Source organism: Mus caroli, unplaced genomic scaffold (assembly GCF_978045245.1).
Source record: "Mus caroli unplaced genomic scaffold, Mus_caroli_1 scaffold_7, whole genome shotgun sequence".
NCBI lineage: Eukaryota > Metazoa > Chordata > Mammalia > Rodentia > Muridae > Mus > Mus caroli.
Window position 1 is genome coordinate 91,443,572 of NW_028227262.1, and position 18,309 is coordinate 91,461,880.

The window sequence follows — 18,309 nt, forward strand, 5'->3', positions numbered from 1 at the left end:
GCCTAGCTTTACTGATAACAAAATCATGAACTGTTTGGTTTCTTGGTGTGTGGGTATGTGTGCGTGCAGTTACATGTGTGCACATGTAGGTACAGGTGTTTATGAGTATATGTGGAAGCCAGAGGGTCAACTTGTTTATGTGTGTGTGTGTGTGTGTGTGTGTGTGTTCCTCAGGAACAATTGTCCCTTACAGGGACCTGGAACTTGCTAATTAGGCCAGGATGGTTATTCAGTGAGCCTCAGGGACACACCTGTTTCCGTTTCCTCAACACTAGGATTGCAGTTGTGATATATGCCCAGTGGTATATAATCTGAGATAGTAGAAAAACAAATTTTAATAAATTATTCCATCTTTTCCTGGCCATTAAATAACTTTGAACTGAACTATAAGGACTGAACTGACTTCAGATGTCAGCAGGTGAACAATTCTTCTGTTAGTATTTGGATTAGAGCCTTAGTGTGGGGACTTTTCATGTCTACTTACTTGTCTGCTGATTTTCAGTGTTTGAATTAAACCCAGGCCTCGCACATCTGAGCTACAGTCACTCTCCAGTATTTCATGCTTATGTGTAATTAATAGCAGCCCTTCTTAAAAAAAAAAAAGGAATAATAGCCTTGGGATTAACAGCCTTATGATCAACACCTTTAATTTTTAGGGAACACAAAAAAATTAAAAGTGCTTGAAATCAGTAAACAAGGATTAGCTAGCTTATATATCCTAATGAATAATGTCAAAAGACACAATGCACTGAAAATAATTCTGTAAGTCTAGCAAATGAGTTTGGTGGGTTCTTAACTAACATTAATTACAAATACTCATTTTTTATTACAAAGTTTTCAGCTATTTCAATAAAATAGCTGTAGACTTCACGGTACTTCTATTCATCTGTTCATTAATAAAAACTTGTTAAAATCCCTTACTTAGTAGTTCTGGAAAAGTCTAATCAAATACGATCATTAAAACTACCAGCAAAGCTTTGCTGTACGGATTGCAGACTCATTTCAAAGTGGATTCAGTCTCTCAGGGTCTGACTCTTAACTGGTGAACGTATTCACCAGCTTGAGCTCTGAAAATAGAAAGAATTTTAGCCAGTGCTGACCAGAGTTAAACGGTTCTGGTATTACTTGAAAAATAAAAATACACTGTCAATCATGCATTCCACAACTTCAAGAACCAAGTAAGGAACTACTGATAGATATGGTAACGATGTAACGATGACCTAGGCTTTCATCAGGCCTCAGCACACTCACATCAGGGCCCATGTAAGATAAAAGGAGTAGAAGGCCATTCTGTACATTTGCCCACTGTTTGGCATCCAGCCTCCCCTCTTCTGTGTAACTATTCTAGCAGAACTTCTTCAAGAGTGTTAACTGAGGGGTAGTAGAAGACACCTATGGGGGAACAAAAATGTAGTAATGTGGACTTTTCAGCCGAATAAGTTCTCATTGTGGTTATACTGCGTGCAGCATATAACCTGTACAACCATTTGTTCCTGTTTGTCTCTTTGTGAAAAAAAAATTAGGCTCAATAAAATGTGAAATTTACATTAGTTTCCTTTAAAATGCAAAGATTAACTGTTTTTGGCCCAGCTGTGTAGTAACCAAAAAAAAGTATCTGCTTTGATAATATAATATGAAAAAGTTCACATATGTACATCGGTACATTCCTTCATTAAAATTTCCTTAAATCTATCTCAATGTATCTTTACAACTGATACAACTGATCTTTACAGCAAAAGTCAAAATTGACAAGTAGAGATGATCTGTTGCACAGCACTTTGGGTTTTGGGAATCCCTTAGACTTAAAGGACATCACTGAAGCGCTGTTTGCCATAGTCTGCAGGATCCATCTGAAGCTCCCGTTCTTCATCATTTTGCTTCAACTTGTGGAAATCATTGGCTCTGTCCCGGGTGGCCTGCTTTAGCGAGTCTGTTTGAATTCTGGGCTCCCGATCCAAGTTTGGGCCTGGAATTATGTGCTGAAGAGGATTTGAAGGGTTCTGTTTTGAAGTACTGGGATTTTCATTCTGGTTTAGATGTGAACCAGCAGGAAGCTCGTCTACTTTTGCTAGGTCATTCTCTTCTACTCCAGGCATCCCTGCATCACCAACTCGTTTGAGTTGTTCTTTCCCATGTGGAAGATGATTGCTTGAGGGGTCCTCATTCTTATTTGCATCATTTTCAGGCACATTTGGAATATTTTTAGGTGCTCCATGATCGTTTCTACCCAATTCTTTCCCATCATTTGATTGAATCTTATGGGTCTCCTTTTGTTCCTGCAAAAACTGATCTGCTAATTTTTTAATATTTTCTTCATGTTGTGCTCTTAACTCCTTGATCTGCTGTCCACACTGAAAACTCTCGTATTCTAACCGCTTTACAAGGTATGTATTATTTTTCCTGTAGTCTTGAAGCTGATCTTCCTGTCGAAGAAACTCCTGACGAAGCTCAGCCAGTTGCTCCTTTAAATGATGTATGTCTGCCATCTGATATGATATGTTGTTTTGTAGCTTAACCTTGTCATCCTCGCATCTCTTCCCCAGGCCTTCCTTGGCCTGCAGCCGGCTGCTGAGGCGGCCGTAATCGGCCTCCTTCTGGTCGATCTGCTTCTTATGCGTGTCCACCAAGAGCAAGAGATCCCAATTGCGCTTCTCCAAGCACCCGCGGGCCACCTCGGTGCGCTGGACCTGGCCCTGCAGCTCGGCCACCTCCTCCTGAAGCAGAACGTGGCGGGAGGAGATGCTCCAGTAGTTGAAGGCAAGGACGACGATGACTACCAGCAGCACCACCAGCACGAAGGACGGCAGGCGGCCCGCCCGCCGGTTGGCCCCGAAACCCACCATGAGGCCGGTGGCTCTGCCGCTGCTGCCGACACCTGCGGGCAGCGCCGGCCTGCTGTCTCAGCGGCCTCGGGACCCGGACCCCAAGGGACAGGCCGAGCCGCCAGAGCGCGGAGAGGGGCGGGGCGTCGCGGGTCCTCCCCGCCCCCTCTGCGCCCCCGCCGCGCCCCCCTCCGAGAGAGTCTAAGGCCAGCGGACTCCCGCCGCAGGGAAGCGGGCTCTAAAGAATTTGTCATGTTGCTGACAGAGGACAGTACATCAGACAACAATTTCACTTGTCACCTGAAAGTCACATGCTCACTTTATGTTCTCTCTGAGCAGATCTCTTATACAGCTTTTAGGTCATTACTAACTAAATGTGGTGAAGCTTAAAATGAAAATGATACATAAGATTTAGTATATTTGTATGTTCCTTATCCTATTAAATTTCCAAAACATAGAATACAAAGATTCCTCTAAATTTATAAAACAAGGCTGTTGTAAAATCATATATTGTGATTATGAAGAGCAGAGGGATTTTTTTTTTCATGGAAGAATTTAGGACTTTCCATGAAGTAGCTTTTTCTGTTTTTCTTTCTTTCTTTCTTTCTTTCTTTCTTTCTTTCTTTCTTTCTTTCTTTCTTTCTTCCTTCCTTCCTTCCTTCCTTCCTTCCTTCCTTCCTTCCTTCCTTCCTTCCTTTCTTGCTTTCTTGCTTTCTTGCTTTCTTTTCTGCTTTGTCTTCATTGTTTTTGTTGTTGGTGTATGCCTCTTCAGATAGCTGGCTGCAGAATGCTAAGTCATTTGACTGTCCAATTTAATCAGGGTGTTCACTCCACTATTATAAATGGTTATGGATATACCCTGGGTTTTACTACTTACAACTAAAGAATACAAGTGAAACTAATGTAGAAGCCCCCAACACTGCAATTTTCTTTTCAAATACAACAGAATTTTTCTTAGTGAGTATCTGTATTAACAACTCATGCACATATTTATGTTTTTACCTATGGCAGCAATGGCCATTTTTCATCAACTTTCAGCTCCAGTATTCTCAAAAGAAAGATTCCAGGTGATGAATTAGAAGATGTATCATTTTTTGTAAATGATAATTATTTACCAAAGCAATGAATATGAAGTAGAGAAAATGAATTCATATCTTTAGGATTAAAGAAATATTTTAGATTACTATCTTTTACCTTATTATGTAATCATCATTTCATACTATTGGGGTGATATATTAACAAATTATTAATGTATAATTAATAATCATGTTACATGATTTATCCACTGTACTTTTAAAACTAGAATTGGGCTACAATTCTTACAGTTTTGAGACCAAGGCTTGAAATAAGCATTATCTGCCAGGAACCATCTAGGATAATCACCTAGCAGGTGATCTCCCTGAGGTGGTTTCAACATGGACTGTACAACTATGGTATATGAGCCCTTCTACACAAAGCTGAAGTAACTACATGTTAGGAAAGATTTCTGCTATGCTTTCTCTCTCTCTCTCTCTCTCTCTCTATATATATATATATATATATATATATATATATATATATATGTGTGTGTGTGTGTGTGTGTGTGTGTATCACTAAGTATTAGCCCACACTTTTGAGCAGATTTATTCAAATCAATGAATACTGTCATATAGTGATGCTGCATAGACAAATGGATGATTTCTTAATTCTGAATAATGATATAGTAAGAATTTCTCAAAAATATTAGTAATTATTAAGCCCTTGATAGTGAGACTGTTATTATAGCCATTTTTGATAAGAAAACTGAAATTAGAGCTCTGCTGGTCTCCAAGTGTAACAAATTGCTTCTGAGATAAAAAACCAGGTATTTACAACCTAGAACACATTCTAAGTGATTGTAAAACAATTAACTGAAGGCCATAAAAGGAAATTAACTGATGACTATAGATGTAAGAACAGAGGATAAAATATTGGCTGAGTTTCAATGACAACTTAGTACAGAAATTATGGGTTTGTTTGTTTGTTTGTTTGTTAGCTTTTGATGAACCTGGAGAGCTAGTGACAGATAATGTCTAGTCTTTTTTTTTTTTTTTGGGTGGGGGGGAGGTTTCAAGACAGGGTTTCTCTGTATAGCCCTGGCTGTCCTGGACCTCACTTTGTAGACCAGGCTGGCCTCGAACTCAGAAATCCACCTACCTCTACCTCCTGAGTGCTGGGATTAAAGGTGTGTACCACCATGCACAGAAATGTCTAGTCTTAATGAGAATGTACGTAAACATCTCTGCTGTAAATTTCTTATACAATTTATGATTTGAATTCATGTATAAGCTCATGGTAAACTTTTATCATGTGATCTATACCCCTAGGAAAGCTACAAAAAAACCCCAAAACTAGGAACAATTACATTATATGACATTATTACAGCAGAGCAGAAGGAAAGAGCAGGATTAGAAGGAGGATTAGAAGATGGGCAGAAGAGTATAGTAACTTAGAAATTTAGAGAGCTACTTAAAAATTAGGAGAGGATAGTCTGATAGATTTTCCCTTCTTTCCTTCAGAAATAAGATGAATATAAGAAGAGAGAGGTAGACAGAATGCAGAGAAAGAGGGACAAAGAACCTGCAAAGAAAGCAGAAAGAGCAGGCAGTCTTCTCCTTAGCATGGGGCAGAACAGTTCTGTTCTTAACAACAGAGCTTAGTCTTACTAAAGAGGATAAAGCTTTTTCTTACAGACTTGGGTTTAATTCATTTACAATGAAAGGGTAGAAGCTTTTTCTTTCTCTATGCAACAAAGATTGGAGTTCATTTTTCATCCAGATTGAGCGAGTTCTTTCTGTACTTACACTTGGGCTTTTGATCCATATGCTTATGTAAGTATAGCTGTGTGTATATAAGTAAGTAATTATAAGAAAAGTAAGTACCTGAGCCTAAATCGTATCATAAAGGTATATGAGTGTATATTCATAGATTTGTATATGAATGTATTGAGGTTAGACATATTTTCTTGGGTAAAAGTTTTTTCATCTGTGAGTGACTCTTTTCTCCATATTCAATAAAAGTTTATTGGTTTAAACCTCCCTCCTTCCCACCAAGCTTGAAGTGAGGCTTCTGGGCTAGGGAAAATACCTAGCAATTAATTCCTTACTTAACACCTCTGCTGTATTACACTGAGAGGCTAAAGGCCAGATACTCTGCTGTTTCTGCCATCAAAGGAACTCAGTCAGAGAGGCCAACTACTGTTGCAAAGTAACATAGACCTAAGACAGGTAAATGTTTTAAAATTAAAAAGCAACCCTAATTTTTTGCAAAACCAAGTCTTGCCCCCGTGGATACTCTTTACCCTTGGGTACCTTCAAGAGAAAACAAGAACACAGGAGCTGGCCTCTCGCAATTATCCTGGAGCCTTGTTCATTTACCTTATTTTACATATGTTTTGCATACATGTATTATGTGTGCACCACTTACATGCATTTCATACAGGGCAATGCATCCCTGTGATCTAGAGTCATGATGGTTCCAAGCCATGATGTCATTCTAGAGAATCAAACCCAGGTCGTTCCAAAGCAAGAAGTGCTCTTGACCACTGAGCCATCTCTCCAGCATAAATCCAGAGCTTTTAAAAGCAGAACCTCAATGTGTAGTAAACATATGTTGGCAAAATAATCAGAAGCTTGGCTCTGGCAACTGGGATGATCCATCCCTTTACAAGATTAAGTTTTGGGGGAGCTAAAATCATGTGACTATGAAATGATTGATTTATGGAATCATATTAATGGGTATGCTACTAGATGATCTCTGGTAGTAAGTAGGCCAAATAACTAAAATAGGCACTAAATATAAGACTGTTGAGTAAAACTGTAAAAAGTGTGTGGTTACTGATGACATATGATAACACTTGGGAACTTGTTTTCCACTGCATAAGAAGGAATCTCTTTTAAGACAGAAATTCACTAACAGGATCATTATGGTGATGAACCCTGGTCATCTTCAGGGTTTCATGTTTGACATAATGTGTTGAAAACAGTGTATGACTTAATGTTATATATTGCCTCTTGCTAGAGGCTCTCAGCTCCACATCTTCAGATGTGATTATGTAGCATGTAGTAACAACAGAAACCAGGAAAGCAAAATAGGACCATTGCAGGGTAGGTGAGGGAGCTGGAGCAATAAAGAGCAGAAAAGCAGGGTACAGGTATCAAATAAGAAAAATAGGAAAAGGGGGCCTTCTTAGAGGTAGGAGATAAATACTAAACAAAGAGGTAAGTAGGTAAAATATCAACATAGAAACCTAAGAAGCTCTATTCTATTCTATTAACAATTTATATTTTTTTCCTCCAAAAAGAAAAGATAAACACAATTTGTCTTGGTATATGGAAGTTAGTTCTTTAATCTGAAGTTCCCTCTCACAAAGGTGTTGTGATGGGGACTAACCTGGGAGACATCTAGGAACATTCATAACCATAATAATCTGTTACTTTTTTCCAGATATGTGAAGTAAACCTCTATTATGGTCCTAAGATGAATAGACTCCCTTTAATCCCAGCACTTGGGAGGCAGAGGCAGGTGGATTTCTGAGTTCAAGGTCAGCCTGGTCTACAAAGTGAGTTCCAGGACAGCCAGGGCTACACAGAGAAACCCTGTCTCGAAAACAAACAAACAAACAAACAAAAATACACTCTTCACTTATCTCCTTATTCAAGAATGTTCTTTATTTCCAAGCTGGACTTGGAGTTTTAGCCAATATGTTTCTTCTTTTTTTCTATACTTTCATAATCCTAGGTCACAGACCTAAACCCACAGACCTGATCTCCTGTCAACTGTCCTTCGTTCACATAATGATGTTCCTCGCTGCAGGGGATATTTGGATTACAGACATATTTGAGACACTGAACATTGAGAATGACTTCAAATGTAAGACACTATTTTATATAAGCAGTGTGATGAGAGGCCTCTCTATCTGCACCACCTGCCTCCTGAGTGTGGTCCAGGCTGTCACAATCAGTCCCAGTACATCACTGTTGGCAAAATTCAAACGAAGACTGAAAATGTACTTGATCTATGCTTTCTTCTGTATTTGTTCTTTCAATTTGTCATTCAGTAGTAGGTGGATCTTCTATGTTGCTGGTTTTACCAATGTGAGTGAAAACCACCAGATGAAGGTCACTAAATCCTGCTCACTCTTCCCCATGAACTACATCATCAGGGGATTGATTTTAACTGTGACAATGTCCAGAGATGTGTTTCTTGTAGGAGTCATGCTGAGCACAAGCACATACATGTTGAATATCTTGTTCAGGCATCAGAGGCAATGCAAGCATCTTCATAGCATCAGGCACCTGAGAGCCTCCCCTGAGAAAAGGGCCACCCAGACCATCTTGCTGCTGGTGGTTTTCTTTGTGGTCATGTACTGGGTGGACTTCATCATCTCATCCACCTCAGTCCTGTTGTGGAGGTATGACCCAGTTGTCCTGACTGTTCAGAAGTTTGTGATGTGTGCCTTTCCCACAATTACTCCTTTGGTACAGATCAGTTCTGAAAATAGAATAATAATTATGTTGAAAAGCAGGCAGTCAAAGCACTGCCAGAATGTTTTTTAAATATGTTTTTTTCTTTTCATTAAAGACCTATTAATTTACTTTTACTTATATGTATAAGTATCATGTTAGCATGCATGCATGCACTGTATATTCCCAGTGCCCACAGAAGTAAGAAGAGTACATAGGATCTCCAGGAATTACACATACAGATGGTTATAAGGAGTTATTCTGTGCAGACCCAATTATTTTACTTCTAAAATACACAAGCTTTGTTTCTTTTTTTTTCTTTTTTCTTTTTCTTTTATTAGATATTTTCTCTATTTACATTTCAAATGATATCCCTTTTCCTGGTTTCCCCTCTGAAAACCCCTATCCCCTGTCCTTTCCCCCTGCTCACCAACCCTCCCACTCCTGCGTCCTGGCCCTGGCGTTTCCTTACACTGGGGCATAGAACCTTCACAGGACCAAGGGTCTCTCCTCCCATTAATGACCAACTAAGCCATCCTCTTCTACATATGCATCTGGAATGTTTCATTTTTAACTTCAATGGTTTAAGTAGCAAAGCAAGATTCTTCATTTGATTTAAATCAATTTAGTGGTATTATACATATATTTTTTGACATTTCTGTTTCCAAGTACTATAGAGTTAAGTTAATTGTGCACAATAAGTTGATATTTCCACATAAATTCTCTTTCTACTTTTTACTTTATATCATAAATGTTCGTTTGATGCTGAAGTTACTGAAAAGAAGGTCCTTGATGATAGCCCTTTTGAAAAATTTTGAACTTATGCACATAAATAAATAATAGTTTCAATTTTTTATTGTAGCTGTAATTATGTTCCTTAATTTCTTTGGATCCATAAAATTAATGTGAGTATAAAAATTTAGATTTTTCTACAGTTACTTAATTAGTTATGTAAAAAATGTTATGTGTCTGTATGTTTATATATTTTTCTATCTACAGTTATAGAAATATTATTGGTAAAAAATTTATATATACATGCATGTTGTACAATGTATTTATTATGTATCTGTATGCATGTATGTATGTATGTGTGTACAGCTGAAGGATGTGTGTATATGTGCACATGGAGGCCAGGAGACAACCTTGGCTGTTGTTCCTCACATGCCATTCACCTTGTGTCTTTATAGAGTATCTCTCTGTCTATGATGTGGGTGAAGATCATAATATCATGGCTCTTCCAGTTTCTACCTCTCCAGTTATGGGATTAGAAGTATTCACCACCATACCCCCTCCCATTTAAAACTGTGCTCTTGTTTTTATTGAAAAAAAATCATACACTATAAACTGTTTAGTGTTTCTTCTTCTGCTGTTCCTTAGAGTTCCTCCTCACCTCCTTCACTATCCAAACTGATATTTCTTTCTCTCTTTAGAAAATAAGCAAGCTTCTAAGAAATAAGAGTAAAATAAACAATAATATAAAAGAAAATAAATAAATTAGAATAGGACAAAACACACAGAAGAAAAACGTTCCAAAGCAAAACACAACAATCAGACAGACACAGAAACACACAAGTTCTCACACAGAGACCTTATAAAAATACAAAACCAGAAGTCATAGTATATAGGCAAAGGATCACTAAAGACTCCATTAAGACTGTTTTGTGTTGTCCATCTACTGTAGGGCATAGAGCCTACCCTTAAGAGTAGTCTGTTTCTCCAGTGAGATTATGAAGAAAAGTAATTTTTTTATTTGCAAATTGCTTCAAAGGCAGACAGCTGTTGGATTATGGAGGGGATATGTATCAGTTCTACTCTAGGACACCACAGGCACATCCCAAACAGTTCCTGTGCATGTTGCCACAGTCTCTGAGTTTAAATGCATGTCCATTTTGATATATTTATAAGGCTTTGTTTCTTTGAAGCTTTCTATCCATTCTGGCTATTCTAGTCTTTCTACCACCTTTTCCACAGAATTCCTTGTGCTCTGTGGAGAAGAATTTTATGGAGACTTTCCATACAGGGTTGACCGTCTTAATGTCTCTCATTATGTGTATTTTCTATCTATTCCCATCTTCTGGAGGAAACTTGTTTAATGATGTTGGAAGCAGACTCAGATCTATGAGTTTATCAGTATGTCATTAGATGTCATTTTTATTAGTACAGTTTTTTTTCAGGACATTAGTATATCATTTTCTCCTTCATCTATCTCATTTCAGGCTCTTTACAGTGCTGGGTATGGTTTCAATCTCATGGATTTCATGCTTTAAACCAAACAGATTCGGCCTACTATTGCATGAGCACATCTTATAGGAATGACACACAATTTTAGACTGAAGATTTTTTTAGATGGGCTGGTGTTGACCTTTCTCCTTTGGTAGTATGCATGTTTCCTTCCAGAACCATAAATTCTGATCCACAGGAGTGAAGTCTGTAGTAGTCACCACCTTCATTTTACCATGTTCAATGAGTTGTGCAAGTGTTGCATTCAGGAATACGGCTTTAAGGTCAGTTTGTGGAGAACATACAACAGCCTTGACAATACATTGGGTTGTTTGGAGGTTCCCATAGAGCCCATTTAATCAACAACTCAATTAGATAGAACTGATTGCCAGTGCTGAAAGCTTCATTGGTGATGAAGGATTTCATTTGGGGTTTTGTCTCCCATTTTATGTGGCAATTTAATTTAGATCGTCTTTATATATCTATATATTTTAGGAAGCATCTACTGTGTTTAATTTCATATGACCCCTTAAATATTCCTTAGACTTAGCTGTCCCTCCCTTTGTTCACTCTTATGAATAATACAGAAATAAATACAGTACAGCAATTATTTCTTTGGAATATCAATTTAATATCTTATATTAATTTCACAAAACTCAGATCATAGTATGAATGTCATGATTCTACTATGATCCTCTGTGAGTAACTATAATACTCATTCATGCAGTGCCTGCATCAATCTAACCTTTCTCCAAAAATGAAGACATATTCATTTTTATCTATGCACTCTTACATTTGTTATCTGTTGAGATCTTGATAAAAGTTATTCTAATATATGGGAGGAGATATCCCGTATTGTTTTGGTGTGCCTTCCCCTGATAATGAGTAATACTGTGCATGTTTTCACACATTTGTTGGAAATTTGTATCTCTGAAAAAGAAATCCTGTTTAGATCCTCTTCTCAAATTGAGTTACTTATGTATTTATAGAGTTATAGGAGTTCTGTGTATGTCATTAGCCCATTTATTACTTGGATTGATTGATTTCTTGCTTAGTTTTCTTGGGGGTTGTTTTGTTTTGTTTTTAGTAATTTAGGATATTCTCGGATGTACAGCTGGCCCTGATTTTCCTCCCATTCTGTGAACTGTCATTTTACTTTTTTGCACTATTTCTTTGCTATGCAGAAAATGTTTAATTTCCCAAGGGTACATTTGTCAACTGTTGGTCTTACTTCCTCACTACATGGACTCTGACATAAAAAGCCCTTGCCTATACCTATTTGCTGAAGTGTTTCCCCTACTTTTTCCTTTAATATTTTCAGAGACTCAGATCTTATGTTAATGTCTTTAAGGCAATTGGAAGTAATTTTTGTGTAGTGTAAGAGATAAGGCTATAGATTAATTATCTTACATGTGGACATAACATTTTCCCTCAATATTTAGTGACATCTGACCCTTCTCCGGTGTGTATTGTTAGTGTCTTTGTAAAAGATCTGTGGCTGCAGCTATATAACCTTATATCTATTCCATTACTCCATTCTTCTGTTCTATTCCAGTATTTCATGTCAAATTTGCTACCAAATTCTGTGCTGTTTTTCTTACTATGGCTCTGTAATGTCATTTGAAATGAAGTACTGTGCTATCTTCTGTAACACTAGGTACGTGTAAAATAAATAACTACTTTATCTTCTATACTATCAGTCTCAATATTCTTTCACCAAAATTGAAATAAAACTAACTACATTTTAAAATAAACCATATGTTATAAATACCAATTACTATAAACCTAATAGAAAGTATAGATGTCTCTTGTGAGACTATGGTGGGGCCTGGCAAACACAGAAGTGGATGCTCACAGTCAGCTATTGGATGGATCACAGGGCCTCCAATGGAGGAGCTAGAGAGAATATCCAAGGAGCTGAGGGGAACTGCAACCCTATGGGTGAAACAACAATATGAACTAACCAGGCCCCCCTGGAGCTCCTGTCTCTAGCTGCATATGTATCAGAGGATGGCCTGGTCAGCCATTAATGGAAAGAGCAGCCCATGGGTCGTGCAGACTTTATATGCCTCAGTGCAGGGGAATGCCAGGGCCAAGAAGTGGGAGTGTGGGGGGGAGTGGGGACAGGGTGGGTGTGGGGGACTTTTGGGATAGCACTGGAGATGTGAATGAAGAAAGTACCTAATTAAAAAAAAGTTTATTTCAACATGTAATGTTTTAATATCACAAATACCAATTTTTCTAAAATGGTGACTAACTATGCACAATTAGAAGGTATAATTTTTTATGTTATGTCTACATTGTACTCTAATGTTTATTCATTTATTCTATTTTAGTAATATATAAAATAATTTTTAGTAATTTACATATTTTACAGACTGGATATGTAACTGTACTAAACTTTTTGGTAAGAATTTACTGCATTTTTCATTCATTTATTGCTGATATTGAAAGAAAATAAAACTTGAGACCTGTGATTCATGTAATCTATGTCAAATAGCCCAAAGAGTTGTTTGTGAGCTTTGAAACCTGGGGCTGAGAACATAGCAGAACAGGCCAGGACATGCCCGGGAAAGCCTGTCGTTAAGATATTCGTGAGGCTGCTTGGCCATAAAGATAAAGAGAGATAAAGAGAATGACATGCTGGACTGGCCTGGTGCCTCCCTATCTCCCTCCCTTATGATCTAAGTTAAATGTTAAACAGGCTGCTGATGTTTGAATGAACCACTCATGTGAAACCGCACCAATTCCTCCCTCAGCCCCAGCCCCTTTTCTATAAAAACCCCTAGCTTCCAAGCCTCATGGTCAAAACCACTGTCTCCTGCATGAGACTCAGAGCTCAGCCATTAAACTACCTCATGTTTTTACATCAAGATGTTCTGTTCTGTTTCTGATTCTTGGGTGCACGCCGAATCAGGAATTGAGTCGGGTTTCCCCACTAGGTTCTTTCAATATTTTCTACTTACTTAGTCTAAGCAACACAATGTCAGTATAGTGGGCCAGTATGAAATCTTGAGGAAGAGTGCCATGGACTGGACCTAATTGACACCCCCCTCAATCCCTGGGAAACAGAGGTTCCAGCAGATGGGCAAAGAGTCGGCAGGAATTGGGGTGACAGACTCGACACAAGGGAGTGTGGATCCAAATGTAATTTGTCAAATCGAGCATCAAAATTTTTATACAGAAGAAAATAGAGAAATTAGGTGACACACAATGGCAAGTTACAATGAGGTTACCGAATTCTTACACAAAACAGAGGAATGCAAACACGGAAGGACTGGCAGGAACCAACTGGGATAAAATTTAATGTTAACAATTGGGATTCAAAAGCAACTCCACCTAAGGTCCACTTAATCTTATAAGTCAGGGGCAAGGGCTTCTTCCTCTCATCATAGTTCCTATTCTAGTCTATTGTATAGTCCACCTTTCCCCCTAGGCCATTGTAAATACTTGTGTATGGGTGTAACTCAGCTATCTATTGTTCTAAGTATCTACTTTTGTTCCCCCTTAGATCACAAACTTCCTTCTTCCTTCCTAATGTGTAGGGCAGTGACTTAGCTATCCATGCCCAAGGTCGGATCAAGGACTGCCTAGACTCTAACTTAGCTATATGTTAAAAAAAATAATAATAATAAAAAAACAATCCTTAGGAGCACTTATAATAAAGGAATATTAGGGGAAAGTACTAAGATCTGCTTACCAACTAAACAAGGACATTGGAACATTCTTTATACAGGATGCTACAATTCCAGGAGACTAAGTTTCAGTTTCCGTGAACTTTTTGCCTCGGGACATCACTGAGGTTTTCGGGGCCTGTTGCACTTGTCACTACTGGAGTGAATGTAGCAGAAGAGGCAGGAAATATATATCCCTTTAAGCTAATTAATGATAGAACAATGGAGAATTAATATACTTTGATGTAGAAATCTAAAGATTTACTCCTGGCATTGCCAAATGAAAGAAATTGCTTTTGTTGGGTACTTGAAAAACTATTTTTAAAATGCATTTGGTCAACTATGTGCTCACAGAGACCAGGAGAATGTTAACCCATTCAAGAAAAGAAATCACTTGTGGATAATAATTTCAATTGGAGCCACTTCCTCACTGAGTTAGTTATAGTCAACAGATACTTTCTAAGTATGAATGCTCCACCATGAATTGATTTGGGGTTAACCATTACTGAGAGGCCAAACCAACCCTATCTTAGAACCAGCCTCTATCTTAAAAAGATAAAGGAAAAGAAGTCTGAGAACTTGACCCAAAGCTGAATCCAAGCTACAGCCACATAGCAGAAAGACCACATGGCTTGTCCTTGGCCAGAGTTACACCCTAGCTACTTAACAGCAACAGTTAATCAAGATTAGTCTGATTGTTTCAGATGTACTTTCAGACAGTCTGTGATTGTATATGGTCTTGCCTCAGAGCACCTACCTGTCAGCTTACAATAGTCATTCAGTTAGATGCTTGGTAGCAAAACCCTGTATCACTTACTTCCTTCCCTATAAAACCTGTTCTAATGAGAGTTCACAGATGCCTCTCCAAAAACTGTGGGTTAGTGGTGGGTTAGTGGTGAGTAAGCCCAAACTCAAGTTTATCATAAAGAGACCAATCCTAATGTGATTACACCAGGAAATGGCTCCATTGTCACTTGGGTTATACATATACTCTTTCTAGACATCACATTTCCTCTCAAGCATCCACTCAAGTGAACCATTACATGCCCTTTCACCAGACAGCTTCAAGAAAAACACCACGTGTCTGTTCTCAGCAAAGCATCCTCTCATAAGACAGCTTCCAGAAAAATATCACATGACACACCTAAGTCTCCAACGAAAACAGAAATTTCCACTTCATATGCCACATTTTCTTTGCTTATTCATCTGTTTAGGGATATCTATGTTGTTTCCAATTCTGTAGTAGGATGAGTATGACCAAGAATGGTATAGATGTTTCTTGAAGTAGATCTATTCAACTTACTGAGGAACCACCACACTGATTACATAGTGAATGGACAAGTTTGTGCTTCCTAGAAGAATGTATGAGTGTTCTTCTTATTCTGTATCCTTGCCTATATGAGATGTCATTGCTATTATTCATGTTGGCCAGTCTGTCAAGAATAAGGGTAATCTTAAAGTCTCTTTAATTTGCGTTGAACTGATGACTAGTGAAGTTGAATTTTTTAATGTTTCTAAGCCATTTGAGTTTCCTCTTTTAAAAATTCTCTGCTTAAGTCTCTACTCCACTTTTAAGTTGGGTTATTTGTTTGGTTGATGTCAAAATTTTTAGATCTTCTGCTACATGTGCAGCTAGAGATATGAGCTCTGGGGGTACTGGTTAGTTCATATTGTTGTTCCACCTATAGGGTTGCAGACCCCTTCAGCTCCTTTGTTGCTTTCTCTAGCTTCTCCATTGGGGACCCTGTGGTCCATCTTATAGATGACTGTGAGCATCCACTTCTGTATTTGCCAGGTACTGGTATAGAAGAGAGGCCCCTTGGTATTGCAAACTTTATATGCCTCAGTACAGGAGAATGCCAGGACCAAGAAGCAGGAGTGGGTGGGTAGGGGAGCAGGGCAGAGGGAGGGTATAGGGAACTTTTGGGATAGCATTTGAAATATATATAAAGAAAATATCTAATAAAAAATAAATAAATAGATTTTATCATGTTTAGGTATGGGCCTCAAATTCCTGATCTTTCCAAGACTTTTATCATGAATGGGTGTTGGATTTTGTCAAATGCTTTCTCTGCATCTAACGAGATGATCATTTGTTTTTTTTTTTTTCCTTTGAGTTTGTTTATATAATGGATTACGTTGATGGATTTCTGTATATTGAACCATCCCTGCATCCCTGGAATGAAACTTACTTGATCAGGATGGATGATTGTTTTGATGTGTTTTTTGATTCGGGTAGCGAGAATTTTATTGAGTATTTTTGCATAGATATTCATGAGGGAAATTGGTCTGAAGTTCTCTATCTTTGTTGGATCTTTCTGTGGTTTAAGTATCAGAGCAATTGTGGCTTCATGGAATGAATTGGGTAGAGTACCTTCTGTTTCTATTTTGTGGAACAGTTTGTGAAGAACTGGAATTAGATCTTCTTTGAAGGTCTGATAGAACTCTGCACTAAACCCATCTGGTCCTGGGCTTTTTTTTTTGGTTGGGAGACTATTAATGACTGCTTCTATTTCTTTAGGGAATATAGGACTGTTTAGATCATTAATCTGATCCTGATTTAACTTTGGTACCTGGTATCTGTCTAGGTCAACTAACCTAGATCCTTGGCGGCTCTCTCAGGGACTGAGCCACCAGCCAAAGAGAAATACAGGGATGGACCTATGTCCCCTAGAACATAGCACTGCCTTGTCTGGCCTCATAGGAAATGGATGATCCTAACCCTGTAGAGACTTGATGTTTCAGGGTAGGGGGATACCTGGGAGGTCCCACCCTCTCACTAGAGAAGAAGATATGAAAAGAGGGACTCTGTAAAGGAAGGACTGGGAGAGGGGACACCCTTTGTGATGTAAATAAATACATAAATAAATATTTTATTTATTCATTTATTTTTCAATTATCAGGGAGACGAAGAAGAGGGACATTTGAAATGTAAATAAAGAAAATAGTAAAAACAAATGTTTAGTCTAGTTGAACTAAGACTGCAAGTTTTTCAGCACCTTGATTATTCTCTTATCAGAACTGATTTATATCAAAGGAGTAATTGTGGGATAGGTATTCACCACAAACTTCTGAACAGTCAGGATGACTGGGTCATACATCTATAACAGGGCTGAGGTGAATGAGATAATAAAGTCCACCCACTACATAACCACAAAGAAAAACACCAGCAGCATGGTGGTCTGGGTGGCTCTTTTCTCAAGGGATGCTCTCAGATGGCTGATGTTATAAAGATGCTTGCATTGCCTCTGATGTCTGAACAGTATATTCACCATGTATATGGTTGTGATCAGCATGACTCCTACAAGAAATATATCCCTGGAGGTTATCACTGTTAATATCAATCCTCTCATGATGTAGTTCATGGGAAAGAGTGAGCAGGATTTTGAAACCTTCATCTGGTTGGTCACACTCACATTGGTAAAACCACCAACATCGAAGATCAGCTTACGACTGACAGATAAACCGAAAGACCAAGTATAAAGGAAAGCATAGATCATGTATTTATTTAGATGATGTTTAAATTTTGCCAACAAAGAGGTACTGTGGCTGATTGTAACAGCCTGGAACATACTCAGGAGGCAGGTGATGCAGATAGAGAGGCCTCTCATCACCCTCTTTGTGTAAAAAGTTGCCTTACATTTGAAGTCAATTTCAACATTCAGTGACTCAAATATGTCTGCAAGCCAAAATTCTCTCCAGCAAGGAACATCATTATATGAACAAAAGTCAGTTGACAGAAGATCAGGTTCACAGACTTAGGTCTGTGACCTAGGATTATGAAAACATAGAAAACAAGAAAAATTATATTGGCTAGGACCCCAAGCCCATCTTGAAAATAAAGGATATTCTCTAATGAAGACATAAAGGTAAATGAACTCATCTTAAGAGCATGGTGGAAACACACTTCATATATCTGCAAAAACAGAGGACACATGAAACTTGTGATTGCCTCTCAGTATGTTTATATCACCCTTCTTTTTTCTATACTAATTCCTTTTTATTTTCTCTATACTAATTCTTAATTAACCTGTTTCTTTAACTTATTGTGTTCCAGAATGTACATCATAGCCTACATTTCTATATATCTTCCATGTATTTCCTGTATGT

General features: G+C 38.1%; 3 pseudogenes; 1 reads left to right on the top strand and 2 right to left on the bottom strand.

Annotated features, from left to right (window-relative positions):
• Nucleotides 1–1,544: 1,544 nt before the first annotated feature.
• LOC110287607 (protein GOLM2 pseudogene) lies at nt 1,545–2,865 on the bottom strand (annotated as a pseudogene).
• Nucleotides 2,866–6,311: 3,446 nt separating this feature from the next.
• Nucleotides 6,312–8,421, top strand: LOC110287603 (vomeronasal type-1 receptor 48-like; annotated as a pseudogene).
• Nucleotides 8,422–17,174: 8,753 nt separating this feature from the next.
• On the bottom strand, nt 17,175–18,082 carry LOC110287608 (vomeronasal type-1 receptor 100-like; annotated as a pseudogene).
• Nucleotides 18,083–18,309: the final 227 nt, after the last annotated feature.